Source organism: Propithecus coquereli, unplaced genomic scaffold (genome assembly GCF_000956105.1).
Source record: "Propithecus coquereli isolate 6110/MARCELLA unplaced genomic scaffold, Pcoq_1.0 Scaffold114, whole genome shotgun sequence".
NCBI lineage: Eukaryota > Metazoa > Chordata > Mammalia > Primates > Indriidae > Propithecus > Propithecus coquereli.
Window position 1 is genome coordinate 3603231 of NW_012135414.1, and position 4994 is coordinate 3608224.

General features: G+C 40.6%; 1 protein-coding gene across 1 annotated transcript in view; it reads right to left on the reverse strand.

The window, feature by feature from the left end:
* UBAP1 (ubiquitin associated protein 1) overlaps positions 1-4445 on the reverse strand; it is a 58811-nt gene extending 54366 nt beyond the window's left edge. The window contains exon 1 of the mRNA XM_012656649.1: positions 4209-4445. The gene's annotated coding sequence lies outside the window, so the exon portion shown is untranslated. The remainder of the gene's footprint in view (positions 1-4208) is intronic.
* Between the last annotated feature and the right edge of the window lie 549 nt (positions 4446-4994).

A 4994-nucleotide genomic window follows, 5' to 3' on the forward strand; every position in this document is an offset into this window, starting at 1 on the left:
TGGGAGGCCGAGGCGGGCAGATCATTTGAGCTCAGGAGTTCGAGACCAGCCTGAGCAAGAGCGAGACCCTGTCTCTACTAAAAAAAATAGAAAGAAATTAGCAGGACAACTAAAAATATACACATATAAAAATTAGCCGGGCATGGTGGCGCATGCCTGTAGTCCCAGCTACTAGGGAGGCTGAGGCAGAAGGATTGCTTGAGTCCAGGAGTTTGAGGTTGCTGTGAGCTAGGCTGATGCCATGTCACTCTAGCCCGGACAACAGAGTGAGACTCTGTCTCAAAAAAAAAGAAAAAAACCCCTCTGAGCATGACAGTGGCCATGGAAGTTGGAATCTGCTAAGGAGTATATAATAACTCACTTGCTGGAGGAAAAAAAGAAAAAGAAAAAAACCCTCTCACTCTATATCTCCAAAGATAATAGAAAAGCAATTCCTGTGAAGCTTGCCTTTCTAATCAACCAGATATTAGAACTAAATGTCCGATTAGATACTACATTAAAGATATACTACTATATTTATTAAAATAGCATGCCTGGCTACAAAGAAGGATTTCCTAAATATGATACAAAAATTACAAACCATTGAAGAAAAAAACTGAAAAATTCAGTTCATTAAAATTATGAACTTTTTTCACCAGAAGACTATGCAGAGATGAAAACACAAGTCACAAATTGGGAGAGGATATTTGCAACCTATAAATTAACAAATAATTAGTATCCAGAATATATAAAGAAGTTTTAAAAAATCAATCAGAAAAAGAGAAACAAACCAAAATAAAAACAGGCAAAGAACTTGAATACACACTTCACAGAAGCACAAATGGCCAATGAACATAGGAAAAGGTGCCTAGCTTCAGGAAATGCTAGTACAAACACAATAAATTCCATTTCAAACCCACCAGATTAGAAAAATAATTTAAAAGTCTGACAATATCAACTGTTAGGGAGGAAGTGAAGCAACCAAAACATACACTGCTGGCTCCTGACTCAGTAACCACAAGATTTCCAGTTACCATGAGCCAATTCAGTGACTCAAATACTGAAGTGTTTGGTAAGCATCAACTCATGATGACCAATCAAGCATTCAGAGAACACATGCAGATCACTGTCAAATACAAATTTTGGCCCTTGATGAACTGGGTCCCCTTTGACTCAGCAATATGAAAAAGAAAACTTTTAGTCCCTTAACCAGTTTATCAGATTTATTTTGTGAAGTATAAAATATTCAGTTATTCATTTCCTTCTAGAATACTGATGACACATAAGTGATTAAAATTTTAATAAACTATTTATCATTCCAGTAATACTATTACAATAAAAACAAGTAGTTTAAAATGATATTAATTGAAAACCAGTGCTTATACTTTACAGGAGTTAGAATGGCCCTGTGACCACCTAAGAGGGGGAAAATGGTATAACAGATGCAACGTGGGCACTGAGGTTGGACAGAGATGAGTTCAAATTCAGACTCTACCATTTTATAGCTGCAACCTTAGTTAAGTTATTCTACCTCTCTGATTCTCAGTTTCCGCAATATATAAAAAGCATGCATATCACAACCTATCTACCTACTCAAACTGTGACGATTAAGTGAGATAATATAAAGCGCTTAACAACCCTGGCTCATTAGTATATACCCAGTGTTAGCACCTTTCCCTTTGTAAATCTTGCTACCCTCACCTAAAATTCTTAAAGCCTGAAATTATAATTCTATTCATAAGAAAATATTACTCCTACATTCAAATTATTTTCCAATATTACAGGAAACTGTACACAACAGGTTGGAAGAGCAATATTCTGCTTGCTTCTTTTTCTAACTAAAAGGACTTTTCCTGTAAGAAATTCTGAAAAATCCTATTTTTTCCTATAAGAAATCTGGAAAAGAGGATGGATTTTCATTTGTCTTTGTGGTATAGAAGCAGGGATTCCCATACTATGTGGGAAACTAAACCCAGGTGATTTCTAAGCTGCTTTTCGGCTCAAGGTTTTTTAAATTCTAAGAAAAAGCTTATTTCATGTTTTAAGGCACTGCATACTACCTTTAGCATTTTTTGAGAAAAGTTGTCTAAAGAAAACTACCTTATTAATGATGAATCAATGGTATTTTTTTTTTTTTGGGCTAGCCTGTGGAAAATGATCTACATTTGAAAAAAACCCAATACATTCAACAATATAATTAGAGAACAGGAAAAATTTGTAATTCTAGCATCTACACTCAGGGCTAATGATAATACAACTATAATGCTGAAAATATTCAGGACAAATCTTAGTCATCAAACTAAATTTCAGGGATTTTTTTTTTTTTTTTTTGAGACAGAGTCTCAGTCTATCACCCTAGCTAGAGCACCATGGTGTCAGCCTAGCTCACAGCAACCTCAAACTCCTGGGCTCAAGTGATCCTCCTGCCTCAGCCTCCTGAGTAGCTGGGACTACAGGCGTACACCACCAAGTCTGGCTAATTTTTCCTATTTTTAGTAGAGACAGGGTCTTGCTTTTGCTCAGACTGATCTCAAACTCCTGACCTGAAGGGATCCTCCCACCTCAGCCTCCCAGAGTGCTAGGATTACATGTGTGATCCACCACGCCCAGCCAGGGATCCTTATTTTAAATATATAGTCAAGGGCATAAAAGATGCACAAGCTAAAGTGACATTGGCCAGTCAAAAAAATGTACACTAACAACCATTGATGATTAATTGTCCACAGACCTAATATTATCTTTTCAGGATAGTATTACTGTCTTCTTCAAAATCAAAATGAAAAATAAAATCATTCAGATATACATAAAATATGTCATGATAAGGTAAAGAGTCTTAAATACTAAACAAAAGAGAAACTGAGGAAGTTTTTATATTCATATACTTTTTCTTTCTTTGCCTTCATTTGTAAAATAATTTTTTCCTAATGAGGCCATAAGAGGTTAATAAATTATTTGCTGTGCGGTGATAGAGATGCTCACCAGAGAAACATTAATTTTCCCATTTCCACAACTGTAATGACTCTTATTAATGCAACACACAGTAGGCATTCAATAAATAACAAAATGAATGAATAGAACGGACTCGAAACAAAAACTTGATTTATAAAATGCCACTTAAAATAAGTTAATGCTGACAGTGTAATTCTTTTAAACTTTGGACATTTCACATTCTGTGTTATAACACAGAAACTTTCACTTTAACTAGGTATGACATTAACTAGAAAGAGCTAATCTATCACTAAAGACTAAAGTGCCTGTTTTTCCCACTGTCGTATCTGACAAAATTCGAAAGGTATTATCTATCGTATCTATCCAAATCCTCACATAACAATTATAACTGAGAAAAGAGACAAAGCACTAGTAAGTGGGGTTAGAACAATATATTTAATAGCTCACTAAATCACCAAATCTGGTTTGCAATACTTCATGGTATCTAAAAAGTCTCAATGTTTTATTTCAGTTTAACAATAAAATGTATTTTTATGCCCAGCCATACTTTTAAGATGCTAGTCTGGAAATAATTACATGTGGCAACAACACAAAGGTCTCAAACACAAAGGTCAGAGATCGCTGATATAGCTCAAATAAATGAACTATAGACTTGACGTTCCACAAGAGAGATTTGGAGCTGTCTCTGAGGCCCAGGTGGACTGTATAGGTAAGCCTCCACCCAAAAAATAAACAAAAAAGGCAAGATAAACATACCTGCAGACCAGAAAAGATAACCCCAAAGAGCATTCACCCCTGGTCTGGTCTCCCCACTTTATCCCTTTATCCCTAATCTCATTGCCTCCGGAGGAACTAAATCTACACCTCAAGTCCCCAGCTCACCCTCAACTCCCCATCATTCACCTTCTTTACTATAACCTGGGTTCCTCTCCCCGACATCGTCTAGTTCCCACTAAGCTCTCAAGCCAGCCCGATAGGTGTATACTGCGCCTATCTTCCAGTAGGGTATTAGTCCCCTTAATCCGAACTCATTTTTCCGCATCCCATCTGCCCTCCGCCACTTCAACTCTGGTCCCCTCACTCTGACCCTTCTCCCAGAATCCTCCCCAGTCACGGATCTCCGGCCCCCTTCTCCTTCCCACCCCTCAAGCTCTGGCTCCTTTCCTCGAGCTCGGCTCCCAGCCCTTCCCCTGGTTCACTCCTCTACCAGTCTCCCAGTACCGGCCCCCTCCCCCAACTCCGCCCCTCTTCCCCCCCATCCCAAAGGGAGGCCCCCTTACCTGAACACCGCTGCTGCCGCCGTCCCCGAAGCCGAAAGGTGCTGGCGCTGGCCGGCCTCCCAGGCTCGGTCCCCGCTGAGCTCCTGACGGCCCCTAGGGAGAGCGAATGCCACCACCTCCAACTCTGCCTGCCCCGGGCCAGGCCGTCACCGTAGCCACCACCAGTACCGCAGCCGCCATGTTGTAATCCTACTTCCCTCCTCTTTCCCTTTACCGCTCCGCCCCTTTGGGCGTCTTACGTCATGGCGCTGCGCTCCACCCGCCCGGACCAATGGGAGGAGCCGACGGTGACGTAACTAGTCTCTCCTTCCAGTGCTGAACTACTCCTGCAACCTGGAGCATTGCAACTGGAATGGGTGAACTCTGCTGACCTAAGGGGAAGGCGGAAAGGAGGGGGTCGCTAAGAGGGTAAGACTCCGGGTTGGAGAGCTCAGGAGCCCTGAATCGCGAAGGGACACACAAAGATTTAGTAGCAAGTTCTATTTGGGAATTAGGACGTCTAGTTTCTTTTCAGGGTCAGCGAACTGGGACGAGTCATACCCTCTGTGGGCCTCACTTTCCCAATGTTTAAATAAATAGGTTGAAAGGTGACCGCTAGAGCTCCTTCCATTTCTGACATCCAACGGATTTAAACCAGGTAATCCAATCCCAAGCTTTCACTATCTTTTGTGTTTATTTTATTTTATTTTATTTTTTTGAGACAGAGTCTCGCTTTGTTGCCCGGGCTAGAGTGAGTGCCGTGGCGTCAGCCTAGCTCACAGCAACCTCAAACTCCTGGACTCAAGC